Source organism: Crinia signifera, chromosome 3, assembly GCF_055691185.1.
Source record: "Crinia signifera chromosome 3, ASM5569118v1, whole genome shotgun sequence".
In the NCBI taxonomy this organism is placed as follows: domain Eukaryota; kingdom Metazoa; phylum Chordata; class Amphibia; order Anura; family Myobatrachidae; genus Crinia; species Crinia signifera.
This window is the reverse complement of record NC_139219.1, coordinates 140,971,857-140,990,442: the sequence shown is the minus strand read 5'-3', so window position 1 is coordinate 140,990,442 and position 18,586 is coordinate 140,971,857.

Sequence of the window (18,586 nt, the reverse complement as noted above, 5' to 3'; positions counted from 1 at the left end):
GTAAGTTGGCGGGATTGCTGTGGCACTAGGAGTAGGGACCACCAGTGTTCTTTTTAAACGGAGATTGTAAGTTGGTTATTTTCTACCAAGACCGGGGTACCTTAGGCAGAATTTACCACACTTTTATATGTCCCGTATATCTAGGTACACCTGGTTATAAACGTTTTATCAGGTACCGCTACTTAGTGACCTGGTACACTACCCCTGAGAGCGGGGAGACTTGTGCTGATTGGAGCAAGTATTTTAGACTAAGTGCTGGTACCTTTAACTCTCGTGGCTGGCACCACTAGTGTCATTCATACAGATACCTCTGGTCTCCTAGAGTGTCCGGAATCACCGGACCATGCAGTCTGAGTGTAGAGAAATGTTAAGTGCTGGCACCTGGTGTATCCTGCTCTGCCCTCTCCTCGCTGCAGACTGTGGTGTATCAGGGCTCCCGTTTGTTCTGGTTTGGGGACGGCCACCCACACGCTGCTGACTTTTCCGGGACCCTGCACAGCGTCCCCTCTGCCCGGGTCGCTCCACTCCTCTGCTGCTTGCCCGGGTGCTGCTGCGACTCCGGCTTTCTTACTGGGGCCGTCTCAAATGCGGCTGCTGGTAGCTGCTGGCGTCCCCCGCTGCTACAACCTCGTCGCTCGCTTCTCCCTCTCACTCCGGTCACTGTAGGGGGATGGACAGGAGGCGCGCTGGACACCTGATGCGGCATCACTATCCCGCGACGCCTCACTCGTTCTGGCGTGCACCTTGTCTGATGCTGGGCTCCTTTGGAACAGGGCGCTGCGGGCAAATGGTAACCACTCCTGGGGTGGTTGTTAATGCTCTTAGTCGGCTGTCTTTAGGTCTTTAGGTACGATATGTGCATGAGGGGGCTGTGGAGCTCATGATCATGGGAGAGCCGGCTCTTTCCTCCCTCACTCACTCACACACCACCGTGGCCACGCCCCTGAGTCAAAACATGAGAAATTGATCTGTTACGCCCATCGTCTAGAGCGTGGATATACCATTTAGGTACACTATCTCCATGTGGTCTTAATGAACATACTGGCTTCCGCTGTTTTCTATAATAATCCTGAGATTACTATGTGTTTTAATGCATGACAATAGTTGTATTTAATAGTATGCATTGAAATTCATTATTTTTATGTCATGGTACTTGAAGGTCGATGGTTGCGCTATAGAATATCTCATATTAGATGTAGCAGAGTATAAGAGACATCTACTTGATACAATTGTCATGCTAGTTGTTTTTAGGTTTTATACTTTTGTTTTTATCAGGGCCGGTGCTAGTCACTCAGCAGCTCCTGCAGTGCAGGGAGGCGCCGAGCTGCAGTGACTTCCACTCTGTGCAGGGTGGTGGTGTACACGGGACAGAGCACACCCTGCGGCGTGCGTGTAGGGGTGACAAGTGAACAGGCTGCGTTTCCGGGAATTTGGACTCCACGCTCACTCAGGAAGGAGAGGCTGGACAGCCAATTTTATTTTATCTGGTTTCTGCTTACGTGGTGTATTAGTAAGATACACTTAAGATATAACTTTCGGTACTTATGTAGTATCTGGGCGTCCGATTTAGAAATCGGATCGGATCGCATCGCATCGCATGCGACCAAATCGTATGCGATGCGATGGTCAAGATTTGTCCATAGGATTCAATGTTAAAATGGTCCATTTTAACATAGAATTCAATGGGAAAAAGGGGTCCTTTTCCTTTCCCCACTATCCAAGTGGGCATGGAGTTGGATATAAACCTGTGGTGAGCGTAGCGAGCCACCGAGCCCGAAGCGTGGCGAGCGTAGCGAGCCCCGCGAGGGGACACAGAATATAAATACACGCTATATAAAATCAACTCTATGCCCACTTGGATAGTGGGGAAATGAACAGGACCTTCTTAACATTGAATCCTATGCAAAATCGCATCGAATCGCATTGCATCGCATCTGATTGTATGCCTTAAGGTAAGGCATACAATCACAAAATCGGACGCCCAGATACTACATAAGTACCTAACTTTCTGATAAGGATAGATGTATATTGTAGCATTTTTTTTGCTTGATTGAGTCAACATTATACTACAATATATTACTACAATATATCCAAAAAAGGGAACATGTATATTTATTTCTCCTTGATTACCCCTATGATTTAAATGCAGATTTTGTTGCAATTATTATGGTATATGTATATTCTTATTAGCTGCATTTGTCTTATTTTACTTGCACTGCAATGTCTGTCTGTTTTTATGGTGAGGTTATTTTTGTAGCTATGGCAACAGCGGGGTTTGGTGATCATTTGTAGCTGTCCTCCACTAGTTCCTGGAACAAGTGTCACATGTGGTGGTCAGTCATGTTTTTTCTTGTTTTTTTAAACTGATGATATATTATTAAAACTTTGAAACGTTGATGCTACTGTACCTGCCTATGTCTGATCTGAATTTGAGTGCTGCCTTCTGTTGCGTAATGTATATCTCCTTACATTGTTGCATTTGGAATAGAGACATAGGCACTCATTCTGGTTCACTGGCAGAGGCAAATTCCTTCCCAAATTAACAAAACCACGTGCATTGCAGGTGGGGCAGATGTAACATGTGCAGAGAGAGTTAGATTTGGGTGAGTTAGTTTGTTTCTGTGCAGAGAAATTACTGTCTGTTTTATTTAACACTGCAATATAGATCTCAATTTGAAGTAAATCCTCACCCAAATCTAACTCTCTGTGCACAAGTTACATCTGCCCCACCTGCAGTGCACAAGGTTTTGTCCATTTGAGAATGATTTTGGGTTTGCGAGTGAACAAGAATAACCCCCATAAGGTATGGTGATATTTGGGCATTGCCACCTCATATTGGGAATAACTACGAATCAGTGAGCAAACTTATCAGTCCTCGGCCCAGATGTACTAAGCTTAAAAAGTGATAAAATGGAGAGTGATAAAACACCAGCTAATGGTGTTTTGAAAAAGGCCCCACTTATAGGACAGAAACGTATTAAGCTGTGTACACACGGGGGCGATAGGGGCTGAAAACGCTGGAAATATGGTCGCAGGCGACCATATTGCCAGTGATGGGAGTGTGCCCCGGCGATAAATCGCCGGGTGCACGCTCCCGTTTTCAGCCCTATTATAATCGCTGGTCGCAGGAGCTTGCTCCTGCGACCAGCTGATTACCTCTGCGGCTCCCCCGGCAGAGGTTCCCTTTCATCGGTGATCTCCAGTCCTTGTGCTTGATCATCAAGACACCTGTAAAGCGCAAAAGTATGTGAATGCTGCAGGATTAAGCAGAACTGTATATTGCATATTGCTGTGAAAATATGTTCCTGAACAGCCACACAAAGAGATTTATTCAAAACATAGAGAGACACATATGTTTTTTAAATATATAAGTGTGTAATGATCCTTGTGGAGAAAAAAAAGAGCTTTTTAAAGATATCGCTTACTCAGCATATAAATGAAAGAAAATGTGTGCACCAGAATTCTGTAATCAGTCACCTGCGAGAGAAACCACTTGTTCATTAACTCCTTCTAACACATAAAGGGAAGAAAGCGTACTAGGGAAATTTACTAAAGGAAATGTGTAAAAAATAGGTGTAAAAATAGGTGTATTTGTATCCAGAAATACACTTATTTTTGACATTTTCTATCCCGAAAAAACGGCAATTCGTATTGATAGCACATCAATACGAATTGCCGTATTTTCGGGATAGAAAATGTCAAAAATAAGTGTATTTCTGGATACAAATACACCTATTTTTACACCTATTTTTTACACATTTCCTTTAGTAAATTTCCCCCTATATGTACCAGGACTTTGTAGATTAACCAGTCATTTTATGGAAGAATATTAATACAAGGACTGTGCATAATCTTGTGGAGCTTAATCTTAGGGCAGTATTCAATGAGGCTGATTCGCCATATTCTATATTCTATGTCGAATTTGTACTATTTTCATGCTGTAAGGCGAGTTTTTGACTAAAAAAGTGAATCACCCTATTCAATTCGCCGTGTAGCAATCGCTATCTTCGTATGGTGAAGTGGAATGTGAACTTTTAAATTAAAGGGGTTTTTTTTATGTGGTGTAAAAAATCAGGAATTTTATTATGTGAAGGGGCTTGCTATTTTTATTCATGTGCTTACTGCACATGAATATATATTTAATTTCTATTTTTTAAATTTTTATACACATTGGCCATCAGGGGGCCCAGGAGCCGAGAGCCGCTCATTATATATTCATATATTCATTACATATGCACGATCCGGAGCAGTGCTAGCCGGTCCCCTGCTAGCTCTCCTGGGGGGCAGCTTGTGCTTTTAACAACAAACAAGAGAAAAAAGAAACTTGGGTGGGGTGCACGCTAGACTCCCTCAGAATAGTATGCCTTACTGCAAGAACATATTAATTTAGTTTATTGATTGTCTGTGGTCCCACACATTGTTGCCGACCAAGGGGGAAAGGGGAAAAGGAAAGGAAAGCAAAGCAAAGGAATGTTAATACTTCCTGTATATGTGCCTTAATTGCGACTATTTTTTTTTTTATATATATAACCGGCTGGGTGGATATTCAAGCCATGGTAATCAGAAGATTTCTGAAAAATGTGTGACCATCATATTTCCTTACACCCGGTCGTGTACCAGTGTTGGTTTCTTTCACTTATCGGATAGTGTTAAGGATTTAATCATAGGTCACCATGATATCTCCGCTGTTTTTATTTTTATTTAAAAAGGTTGGGATTTCTATGCCCACAGAACTTCTGCTGCCCACTCGTCTTACTTGTTGTATAGGACGAGGGGTGAGAGAGCCCTGTGCCCATGTAAGGTCCCAGAGGGATAGTTTAGTAGGATGATCCCTTTAGACCGATCTCATGGGTGTCCCCCTGTTGCTTGGTAGCATTGCAGGGTAGACAGTCCAGGTATATCTGCCTTGACCCTCCTTGGATATAGGTAAAGGGATAGTATCAAAAAGTGTTGTAGATTGAATTACAAGTATTGGAACCTCTGTGGTACACTGTACCTCTGCTGCTCACTCGTCTTACTGAGTTGCATAGAACGAGGAGTGAGAGAGTCCTGTGTCCATTTATGGCTCAGGAAAGATAGAAATGAAAGGTGGCCCCTGAGACGGGAAATCGGGGTACCCCCCTGTTACTTTTGCATTGCAGGGTGGGCAGACCCGATACATCCGACGAGGACCCACCTTATAGAGACAGGTCAAGTAAGGGTGCAGTATTTATCAGGGTGGCTTCATACAGTTTTAGAGTTTTACCCTGCAGGGGTGTGTTTGATGATTTCACAGTTACTCACACAGCTATGTATTGCAGATAGATGGCTCACAATATTTTGGCTACAAGTGCCGGTACGATTTGTTTTATCTCTAGGAATCTGTGTTTATGAAATACCACTCACTGTTTTATCAAACAGTTTTACATATGATTAGGGGACAAAATTTCCCTCACATTACTTTCTATAGGCCCATACACACTTGATGATTTTCAGCTGAAAATCGCCTAGTGTGTATGTGCCAGAGATCCCCGACTAGCGATGATGCGTGCTCCCGCATCATCGCTAGCGAGGTGGGAAGTCTGTTGGTTTTACCAGCACATCTAGCGATGATGGCTGGTTTTTTAGCCATCATCGCTAAATGTGTACGGCAGCCGGGATGAAAGATCACAGACTTTCAGCCCAGCTGACCGCCCGCTCCCTCCCCCTGCTTATACTCACCCCTCCTCGATCCCACGCTGTCTGGTCACAGGCTGCCACTGCAGATATGCACGCAGCGCAGCCTCCTCTCCCCCTCCTCCCGGCTACACAGCAGCACGTCGGAGCGCCCCGCCCCCAGCCCTCTGGCCGCATCCTCCCTGCTCCAGATAGTGTGTGTATAGTTTACACACGCAGCCGCTGACCACCAATGTTAAAGGCAGTAACATATACATTGCTGGCACATGCCAACAATGTATATATTTCTGCCACCACTGGCCACCAATGATATTTATAATGCAGTAATATATACATTGCTGGCACAGGTCAGCAATGTATATATTACTGGCACCACTGGGCACCAATGTTATTAATAATCCATTAATATATACATTGCTGGCACATGCCAGCAATGTGTATATTGCTGGCACCACTGGCCACCAATAATGTTTATAATGCAGTAATATATACATTGCTGGCACATGCCAGCAATGTATATATTACTGGCACCACTGGGCACCAATGTTATGAATAAGTCAGTAATATATACATTGCTGGCACAGACCAGCAATGTATATATTACTGGTGCCACAGGGCACCAATGATTACGTATTAGCAAGTAATATATACATTGCTGGCACAGGCCAGCAATGTATATATTCAGGGACATCTTAATGCAAGGGCTAGATGGGCAGTTGCCCTAGGGCCCCATAATCATAGGAGCCCAAGTTCCAGTAGCAGACTGTGTCGGGTGGCAGGGTGGCAGGATGGCATGTGCCCCCCCCCCCCAGCCAGTACACTATCCGTCACCATCACCGGCCACCCTTACGCTGCCGTCACCCACAATCCGTCACCATCACCCACTGCCCATCACCCTCACGCTGCTGTCACCCACTGCCCGTCACCCTCATCCACCACCCTTATGCTGCTGTCACCCACTATCCATTACTATCACTCACTGCTCGTCACCCTCACACCGATGTCGCCCTTATGCTGCCGTCACCCACTATCCATCGCTATCACCCACTGCCCATCACCCTCATGCTGCTGTCACCCACTATCTGTCACTATCACCCACTGCCCGTCACCCTCATCCACCACCCTTACACTGCTGTCACCCGCTATCCATCACTATCACCTACTGCCCATCACCCAATGGTGTGTGGCATATTGTGTAATGGGCGTTCTAGTATGTGGTATAATGTGTAATGGACATGATGGTGTGAATGAATTTCTCCCTATGTGCACGGCTACAAATAAAATGTTTGCCGTGCACACAGGCGGGATTTTGCCAGCAATCAGTTCTGAATCAGGCACCAAGAACAGGAATGCACTGATTAAAATGGACCCTGCTCCCACCCTTGGAATTCAAACCCAGCCCATTATGTAAATAGCCTTGTATATGAAAGATTTTCAGCAAAGTCTTTCGCCTCCTGAAAATCTCTCGCTCTTTGAGGAAAATAGTCTAGTGTGTACGCACTACTTTGGTGAACGATATATCTATCAAAGATTTTGGCAAAGTCTTTTGAAATGAAAGTCTACTAGTGTGTATGGGCCTTAAGTATGGATGCACACGCTGACTCTGTTGCCAATTACTTGTTATACAATGTTACCTCTCACAGAGAATGTTTTAGTACAGGAGTTATAAATCAACTTTGTAATCTTTTTCAGCAGAAGTTGCTACTTTTGACCAACACTTCATCAATATACAAAAATTGCTATGTTGTACAATGTTGCCTCTCACAGTTCTGTGCAGGAATATAGGTTTTATGAACTAGCTATATAGCCAGAAAAGTGCTGTGTTTAGCCGTCACTACAATAGTGACCAATGTGCTGTTTATGTAATATTGCCTCACACAGTGAAAGTTTCTATGCAGGAATAGAGATTTTATACCCGGCTATATGGACTTTTTAAGCAAAAATTGCTACATTTAGCCATCACTCCAACAGTAAGAAATATATTGCTGTTTTCACACCTCCAGCAATGATGAATCTTCACTGTTATATTCACACTACAAAGGTCCACTTATCCCTGTGTCACAACACTGGAGATTGTATATGCTGGGTCAGGTCCACAAAAAGGCATATACTATCCCCTTAACTGGATGGCTTTTTTGGCCAATCAATGCCTTTCGGCACCACAGAGCTGGGGAGACTTATGCAAAAAACAGCAATCAATCCCTTTACTGTTCACCTAATTATGCTTTAAAAATAAAGAAACAGATGGAGTATAAAACACGGCAGGAGCTGGGTCCGCCGTAAGTCATAGTACATTACCGCCCTTGCCAGGCTGATGCTGAGTGTTCCCCCCCGCAAGCGTGCTGGAGCGGCAGATCTCTGTTCTCCTAGGGAGCAGCAGCGTTTCTGCCGGTCACGTGAGTGCACCACGTGATCGGCTTTGTCTCTAGACGTACATTTCGCAATAAAGCTTGTTCACTAGGTGACGGGCAGCTTGTGCTGCCTGGGTCCAGGGGAGCCCTCCTCCCCCCACATACATTCTGGGGCAGGCAGGGAGACTTCCATCTCCCTGCCTGTCACTGTCCCCCGGCTCAAGAATCACCGTCAGGGGCAGCGAGCCCCTGCGACGTTGAATACGGGAACAGCAGGGGGACAGCGAGTCTCCGGAACACGGCGACTGTGCAGTGAAACCTAAACAGGATTCGCTGCACATCGCCATAAAACTCATTGAATACTGCCCTTAGAGTTGATATATGAATTCCATCTTTAGCAAGAAAGATTATTTAGGTTGACTGTTTAGTATTTGATATATGTTTGAGATGCGATGAGATGCGAATTTGCTGCAAAAAATGCGATTTTCCGCGATAAAATAAACGGCGTGGGGTCCAACCTCCAGAGCATAACCAGCCCCGGGCTGAAAGAGCCGGTACTGGTATCATAAAATCAAAGGAACAATCAAGTTGGGGTTCCCTGGATTTTATTAAACCAGCACCAGGCTCAAGGGCTCAAGGGCCGGTCCTGGTTCCCAAAATACGGGGGACAAAATGACTAGGGGTCCCCTGTATTTCAAGAACCAGCACCGGGCCCAACCAGCCAGCAGGGTAATGCCACAGCCGGGGGGAGACTTTTTATACAAGTCCCCCCGGCCAAAGCATTCAGCCCTCTGACCGGTCAGCAGGGGTCCTGGGGGAGTGGGGACCCCCCCAAAGAAGGGGTCCCCCCCCTCCAGAACTTACCAGCCCATGCTGAAGCCCGGGGCTGTCCTCGATGCCCCTGGGCTGTGGGCATCGAGCTGATTAATGGTGTAAAAAAATAGATACAATTATATTGTGTATTGCTGTGGAACTATGAGTCCCAGCAAGCCTGCACCACATGCAGGGACTTGGAGAACCACAAGTCCCAGCATGTGGGGCAATAAAGGGCCCGCTGGGACTTGTAGTCCCACAGTAGTACAAATAGTTAAAAAAGTACACAAACACACTGACAGTACAACTTTAATACACACCAAGCCCATTCATCCATACTCACCTATGTTGCCACGAAGCTTCGGTCCACTTGTCCAGTAGAATCCAGAGGGGAGGCTGTGGAGAGAAATCATACTCACCACAGACGTCTTCAGCGCTTCCCCGGGTGCCCAGCAGCATTCTTCCCACGGTCCGGTGTTCTGTTTACATCTGGGGCTCCGCCCCCAGACCGGGACTTAGCCCCGCCTACCAGCCAATGATGGTCCAGCATGGGGGTTTTCCCGGACCATCATTGGCTGGTAGGCGGGGCTAAGTCCTGGTCTGGGGGCGGCTCCCCCCGCACTGACAGGCAGCGGGGAGAACCAGCTTTCTCCGTTGCCTCTAACAGCTTCTGTAGCGCTGTCCCAGTGCTACAGAGGCTGAGAGCGCGATTGGCTGAGCTATGCGTCTCCATGGAGACGCATAGCTCAGCCAATCAGGACTGAGCTATGCGTCTCCATGGAGACGTATCGGCCAATCGTGCTCTCAGCCTCTGTAGCGCTGGAACAGCGCTACAGAAGCTGTTAGAGGCAACGGAGAAAGCCGGTTCTCCCCGCTGCCTGTCAGTGCGGGGGGAGCCGGCTGTGAAGCAGCCAGACCAGCGCTGGATCCAGGAATGGTAAGTAACGCTGGTGTAAAAGTGAGGTGTGTGTGTAATAAACTTTTACTTCTCTGTGTGTGTGTTTTTTATAAACATTCTTTTTACAGGTGGACTACAAGTCCCAGCGGGCCCATTAATGCCCCGCATGCTGGGACTTGTGGTTCTCCAAGTCACAGCATGAGGGGGAGGTCTGCTGGCACTTGTAGTTCTCCGGTATAAAGCAATGTAACGTATGATCGATTTAACCCTATCAGGCCGGCGTCCACTGGCCACGGACGCCGGTGACAGCCCCGGGCTTCAGCCCTGGATGGGTGAAGCCTGGGGGGGGACCCCTTTATTGGGGGGGTCCCCACTCCTCCAGGTACCCCGTCCAAGGCTGACCAGCCACGGTGCTCATGTTTTGGCCGGGGGACCTTGTATAAAAAGTGTCCCCCGGCTGTGGCATGACACTGCGGGCTGTTAGAGCCCGGTGCTGGTTTCAAAATACGGGGGACCCCCAGATTTTTTTTCCCCCGTATTTTTGGAACCAGAACCGGTCCAAGAGTCCGGGGCTGGTTTCAGAAATACGGGGGACCCCTATGCTTTTTGTCCCCCCGTATTTTTGGAACCAGGTCCGGCTCAATGAGCCCGGGGCTGGTTATGCTTAGGAGGGGGGACCCCACGCCGTTTTTTTTTATAAAAACACTTTTACACATTTTTATTAACAAGACCATGCACAGATCTCAATGATCTGTGCATGGTTCTGTGAAATTCGCCTGTCAGAACCGGGGGCGAAATGTAATAGGTTGCGATTTTTGGACGAGTTCCAAACTCGCCAGAAATCGCACCTTTAAAAATCGCGTTTTTTGCCGCGAATTCGCATATGTAATGAGATGATGAGATGAGTCATGAAAATGTGCGCATTTTCATATATGCGATTTTGGGTAAAAAAATAAAATAAAAAAAAAAACGGCGTGGGGTCCCCCCTCCAGAGCATAACCAGCCCCGGGCTGAAAGAGCCGGTCCTGGTTTCATAAAATCACAGGAACATACAAGTTGGGGTTCCGTGCATTTTATAAAACCAGCACCAGGTTCAAGGGCCGGTCCTGGTTCCCAAAATACGGGGGACAAAATGACTAGGGGTCCCCCGTATTTCAAGAACCAGCACCGGGCCCAACCAGCCAGCAGGGTAATGCCACAGCCGGGGGGAGACTTTTTATACAAGTCCCCCCGGCCAAAGCATTCAGCCCTCTGACCGGTCAGCATGGGCAGGGGTCCTGGGGGAGTGGGGAACCCCCCCAAAGAAGGGGTCCCCCCCCTCCAGAACTTACCAGCCCATGCTGAAGCCCGGGGCTGTCCTCGATGCCCCTGGGCTGTGGGCATCGAGCTGATTAATTGTGTAAAAAAATAGATAAAATCCTATTGTGTATTGCTGTGGAACTATGAGTCCCAGCAAGCCTGCACCACATGCAGGGACTTGGAGAACCACAAGTCCCAGCATGTGGTGCAATAAAGGGCCCGCTGGGACTAGTAGTCCCACAGTACTACAAATAGTTAAAAAAGTACACAAACACACTGACAAGTACAAGTTTAATACACACCAAGCCCATTCATCCATACTCACCTATGTTGACAAGAAGCTTCGGTCCCCTTGTCCAGTAGAATCCAGAGGGGAGGCTGTGGAGAGAAATCATACTCACCACAGACGTCTTCAGCGCTTCTCCGGGTGCCCAGCAGCATTCTTCCCACGATCACCGTCCTCCGGTGTTCTGTTGACATCTGGGGCTCCGCCCCCCGACCGGGACTTAGGCCCGCCCATCAGCCAATCATGGTCCTGGAAAACCGGCATAGGTGAGTATGGATGAATGGGCTTGGTGTGTATTAAACTTGTACTGTCAGTGTGTTTGTGTACTTTTTTAACTATTTGTAGTACTGTGGGACTACTAGTCCCAGCGGGCCCTTTATTGCCCCACATGCTGGGACTTGTGGTTCTCCAAGTCCCTGCATGTGGTGCAGGCTTGCTGGGACTCATAGTTCCACAGCAATACACAATAGGATTTTCTCTATTTTTTTACACAATTAATCAGCTCGATGCCCACAGCCCAGGGGCATCGAGGACAGCCCCGGGCTTCAGCATGGGCTGGTAAGTTCTGGAGGGGGGGGACCCCTTCTTTGGGGGGGTCCCCACTCCCCCAGGACCCCTGCCCATGCTGACCGGTCAGAGGGCTGAATGCTTTGGCCGGGGGGACTTGTATAAAAAGTCTCCCCCCGGCTGTGGCATTACCCTGCTGGCTGGTTGGGCCCGGTGCTGGTTCTTGAAATACGGGGGACCCCTAGTCATTTTGTCCCCCGTATTTTGGGAACCAGGACCGGCCCTTGAGCCTGGTGCTGGTTTTATATAATGCACGGAACCCCAACTTGTATGTTCCTGTGATTTTATGAAACCAGGACCGGCTCTTTCAGCCCGGGGCTGGTTATGCTCTGGAGGGGGGACACCACGCCGTTTTTTTTTTTTTACTTTAACTTTTAGCCTTTTTTTTGGACAGAACCATGCACAGATCACACAGATTTGTGCATGGTTCTGTAAAAATCGCCAGCAAGAAGCTGGTCTATTTTTTTTGCGTTTTTTGGTAAGGTCCCATATGCGACTTTAGAACTCGCATCCTATTACATATGCGAGTTCTATAGTTTACAATGGGAAAACATCTGGATGCGATTTTCAGTGTGACTGAAAATCGCATCTTTAAAATGTGCAATTTCGCGGTAAAAAGTGCGCTTTTTACCGCGATTTTTAACCTATTAAATGTGCGATTTTCGGCCGTTTTTGACCAAAAATCGCACATGTCTAAAAAATCGCACCCTATTACATTTCACCCCGGGTCTATTTTTTTTGCGATTTTTGGTAACATTTACCAAAAATCGCACCCTATTACATTTGCGAGTTGTATACTTTATAATGGGAAAACATCTGGATGCAATTTGAAATGTGACTAAAAATCGCACTTCTAAAAGTGCGATTTCGCGGTAAAAAGTGTGATTTTTTACCGCGATTTTCAACCTATTAAATGTGCGATTTTCGGAAAATGTGCGATTTCGGCCGTTTTTGACCAAAAATCGCACATGTCTAAAAATCGCACCCTATTACATTTCGCCCCAGATTTTGGTTTTCAGCTGTGTTATTATTTTTAAGAGTAATCTATTTGGTGGTCTTAAGACCGTAGTTAAATTTTACAAATAAATTGTGTTTTTATCTATTATTCACTTTAATATTGGGTGATATATCACCCTGTTACACTAATAGGCGCTCCCATTGTCCATATATATCTATCAGAAGAAAAACCACACATTTAACAGGGAGTATCAGGTGCTTAGTCCCACCCATACTATGATACTGTACCTCTCCAAATTCTTGTCCACAGAGGTAGTTAGGAAAGGAGACTAGCACACCGCCAATGCATAGAAAAGTATTATAGGTAACACATGCAGTGGTTTAGCTAGGTGACACAGTGCCTGGAGCAAGGGCATGTTTCGCGCCCCCCCCCCTTCCCCAATTTGTAGTATGCTCTTGCACTGCGAAAAGGGTGCGTGGCCTAACATTATACCACACACCGTAATGCCCATTGCACATTTTGGCAAACTTTGTAATACCCATTACACATAAAGCCACATGCATCAATTTAGCATCAATATCCATGTGAGGGATGATAAAAAGTTATTAACTCAGTTTCTAGGGGAGGATGAAGAGTAACAAATGCACTATCCCTTTGAGATAAAAGAAATGTTGGGTGACATTCTATGGGATGAGATTTGTATTTTTTGGCGTTAATTAGTAAACAAAATGGCGATATCGCATTTTTCCATCAAATCGCCTATTTAATAGGATGCGCTAAGGGACTGAAATCGCATATTATGTGCGTTAACGCATGCGGACCAAAAGTGCGAGATAAATTCGCATTTATATCGCATCCAGATGTTTTCGTACAGAAAAGTATACAAATCGCTTATTTAATGCAATGCGTTTTCTCAAATCGCACTTTTTAGGTGTCTAATAATCGCACTTATTTCAAACCAGGTTCTGTTTGGCGATTTGGCCCAGAATTCATTTTGGTCAAGTGCACACATGGTTAATTTCAGCACAGGTGCACTCATTTTCACTCAGAAACACCCCTACATAAACCCCAACATCATTAAGGACACCTTTGAGGGTTTGAGACATGGAGATTTTGCAGAGTGGTTTGGAGTTGCTGATCTGTGATGTGACCCATTTCGAGGAGCTGCGCAGGAGGGAGGAAGCTGCGCGCCAGATCCAGGTAGCCCCCCGACTACTGCGTACCCCACGTATGTATCGTGCTCGGCTGTACCTAGACTCCCTCTCGGATCAACAGGTTGTGGGGATGTTTAGGCTGAACCGCATTAACCTGTTGGACTTATATGAGCAGGTGAGAGATGATTTGGACCCTTTTGGGGGAGGCAACTATGCAGTGTCTGGGCTGCACAAATTAATGTGTGCCCTCTACTATTTGGCCACAGGCTCCACTCAGTCTGTGACATCATGGTCCTTGGAGGTATCACAGGCCACTTTCTCTAAGCATTTTACTCAAGTGTTACTTGCTTTAAAGAAGTTGTGGCGGACATACATCATATTCCCCAGTTCTGAGTTGGAGTGGCAGGACCACAAGTTGGCTTTCTATAGACTCTCAGCATTCCCGCACGTGCTGGGAGCTATAGACTGCACACACATTGGGATTCGGGCACCGCACGTGCGGGGCCACGTCTACGTCAATAGGCGTGGGCGGCACTCCCTGAACGTGCAGGTTGTTTCCAATGCTCACCTCAAAATCCTGAGTGTTGTTGCAGGCTTTCCTGGGAACTGCCACGACGCCTATATTCTGAGGCACTCAGTCCTCTGGAACCGATTTACCAACCACCAAATGCCAGAGGGCTGGCTACTAGGTAAGTACCTTTTTACATATTACCCTGTCTGTCCTTATTTGTACCTGCTCTAATGTGTGTGTTTCCTGTTTCACAAGCATAATGTTCTTCTACCAGTGTCTCCTGTTTGAAAAAAAACACATACCTTACCATATAAGGCAATCACTTCCTATCTGTGTTTTAGGTGACTCAGGATATGGGTGTGTTTCCTGGCTCATGACACCTTTGCGCTCCCCAGAGGGCCCTGCACAGCACCGGTATAATGAAGCCCATATTGCAACCCGCAATGTGGTGGAGCGCACATTTGGCGTTTTGAAGAGTAGATTCCGGTGTTTGGACAGGTTATCGGGTACGCTGCTTTACCACCCTGCCAAAGTAGTGATGATCATCCAGGCTTGCTGCATGTTGCACAACATAGCCCTGTCCCAACCTGCCTATGTGGAGGAGGAACATGCAGCAGTCGTGCAGGATGCCCAACATACCACACCTCGTGTAGTGAGGGGTACGTAGAGGGGGAATCTGGTGCGCACACACATCATCAGCCGTTACTTTTCTGGTAAGCACATGTGCCCTGTATTCCAAAATGTACCAATACCATCTGTTTCCACCCACATTTAGCCTAATACACAGAGCCCAACAGATGCAGCTGGTGGTGCTGACCAATCCCTTGCCTGTATCAAGCTTGTAAGTACATTTGATACATGTATGAATAACGTTTGCTGAAAAACATGGCTCACTGGTGTTGTGGAACTACACGTGCCAGCATGCCCTGACACACTATAACCATTACAGTCCAAACCATGAGTGTCAGAGCTTGCTGGAATATGTAGTTCCACAACCTTTGATGGGCCAGGAGTTACCCCACACTACTTTACAGCAATCCTATTGTCATATACCATTACACTATGTCATAATTCACACATCAATTGGTTGATAAATAATACACTGACACAATGGTTTGCGGTTAGACATTTTTACTGCAGTATACTATGCCAGAAGCAATCTGCATTTTTGCAAGTAAAACATTACAACTGTCGGGGGAAGTAACAAAATGTATTGCATATTACAAAACTATCAAAAATATGAGCTATCTTCTCCCAGCATCAGGCAACCCTACACCACTTCTAGAACCTGCACCCAGCCCACCACGGGTCCTAATACTCCGACGGGGTGGGGAAGTGGGGGAGCCACTTATTGGGGTGCTAGATACACTACTGAGAGTTGATGCTGCTCCACCTCCGACATTGGCTTCCAGCTGCTGTAGTTGGGCCTGCATACCTATTAAGGCATTGGTCTGCGCTGTGCATGATTGGCTTAGTGCAGCTATACTTTGTGCAAGGCTGCCAATATGGCTATTCTGTTCCCTTACAGCAGAAGTTAGATCTGCAAAACGGGTGTCAATGCTATTAGCAATGCGCACATGAGTGCCTACACCTACCCGTACACTAAGTGCAATTTTTCGTAATTGAAGAAACGTGTCACGCATGTACCCCTGGATGTTACCTATTTGCAGGCTTTGGGAGGCCATAAATTTGATTTGTTTGTCCTTGAAATTGACTAAGGAGTTAGCTACTTGGGAAGCAGAAGCTGCTGTATGGGGTGTGTTTGTGGGTGGGGGTGGGTTGGGAGACACCCCACTTGGGGGAAGATCACTCTGTGATGAGGTCTGTATTTCCTCCTCTGCCGCAAAGGTCTCCACCGGTTCAAGAATGATGTCCATTTTGTCTAACACCATCATTGAAGAATCTGTTTGATCTGTCCCTAGTTGTATAGTACCTGTGAATACAGATGAAGAGGTAAGTACTGATGCATATATAGGCCAGACTCTCTTCAGTACTGTTTTAGAAAGGGCTGGAGATGCTGGACGCACATACCTAGGGGTCTTATGTACTTACACATGTACCCCCATACAGCATGTAACATTGACATTAATAATAAGTCACATGCCTAGCTCAGATTACATTCATTTCTGTTGCAATGTAGCAGCAGGAGATGAATGTAGTGTGAGATATTGTTGATGTGACATGGGTGTGTGTACTGTATGTGTAATGGCGTGTTTTTTGTTCATTTACCTGCTTCCACAGATTCAGCAGCAACGGGCCTTCTTTTCTTGGATGCGTGAGCACTTCGGGATGGACAATCTGTGAAAGGAAAGATGGGGAGCCATTATGTACTTTGCAATGGATAACCATTTTTGGCAAACATGCATTGAAATGACACTAATGGACAATACTTAATTTGGATAAGGACTACATTATTTATTCCCCACATTTATTTTTTCTTTTCTGTTCACCAGATTATTTTGTTAGAGTATTATTAAACTATTGTACACATGACAACTGTTGGATAATCTGTGGTATGTAGGCATGGCAGCTAAACCACCAGTACACCTCTGTGTTTTTGGCCACATACATGTTAGGCTGCTAGAAAGAATGTTACAGTGTTGATCAATAGGAGCAGTTGTGGAACTACAAGGCCCAGCATTATGAGCAATTTTAAAGTAGGAGCAGGCAATTTCTTGTGCATGACCTTGCTGGGTTATGTAGTTCCACAGCAGCACTTTACTTAGCATAACAATTCAAGTGAACATTACAGTTAGAAAACATTGGCATGTATGTTTAAGATTGCATGTGGTCACACTTACCAGCTCTGGATGGCGTTTGCAGCCTATCGGTATCCGCCACGTGCATGCCAGGCAGGACCTCAGGGGGTATGATGCGCTTCAACTTCACCTCATAGGATGTGTAGCACACAGTGGTGGGGCTTCCTCCGTCAGTCTTGGTGGCCTCCTCCAAATCCATGGCCATTTTACTTTTCAGCTGCCTTTTGATGTCATTGAATCTCTTCTTGACATTTCTGACCAGGCGCTTGTGCTGACTTACAGCGTTCACCGCCTGGGTGATGTCCTTCCACATAGCCCTTTTGCGCTGTGCAGTGGTCTTATGTTGAGTTTTGCCAAGTAAACGGTCAAACACAGGCATGATAGCCCGGACAAGTGCAGCATTTTCCTCGTTGGAGAATCTGACCTTTCGGCCACTTTTTGTGCGGCCAGCTTCTACCTCCTCCTCATTTTCTACTCCAGCCATGTACCCCTCCTCCTCCATGCCAGTGTATTCCTCCTCCACACTTCCATCTTCCTCCACCTCTGACATGTGGCCCTCCTGTAGCTGCTGTGGGGTATGGTCAAGGTCTTGGCTATAGGATGGGGATGCCAGCGGATCCTCCACCTCCTCCTGCTGGTGCTGGACGGCCAGGGCCTGGTCTGGGGCTGGCCTTGCTGTGGCCATGCTGCCTGCCACACTGCTGGCTCTCCCACTTGGCTGGCTGCTGCCACTGGTCCCTCTGCCACTGGTCCCTCTGCCACTGCTCCCTCTGCCACTGCTTCCTCTGCCACTACTCACTCTGCCACTGCTCCCTCTGCCACTCCTCACTCTGCCACCAACACCTCTTCCTCTACTCACACTGCCACTGCTCCTCTCCATGCTCCTTACTTCCTATCAAAGAGTGAAATGGCGCCAGTGCCCCTTTATATAGGGGGTGTGATGCATAATGGAGGGGACAGAGGTGGGCCAATAGGTTGGGGGGTTCTTAGTCATGCGGAGACAGTTTTGTAAATCGCACTCTGGTTGGTCCAAAACTCGCACATGACCGGCGGATGAAATCGCACTTTTTTGTTACTTAAAATCGCACCACTTCGCCGCAAATCGCACCACTTCGCACTTTTCAGCCACCAAAGCGCATCACATTAAATATGCGAATTATTACCAAAAAATGTGATTTTAAAAAGGGCGAATAGCGGCGATGTGGTGCAAAAAAAAAACATGCGCATTTATCTCAAACCATAGAATGTCACCCCTGATGTCCAGATCAGAAATTTTTAGTGCGGGCGGCAGCGCTAGCAGGGTTTTGGGTGCTAGCAGCGCTAGGTGATAGAGAA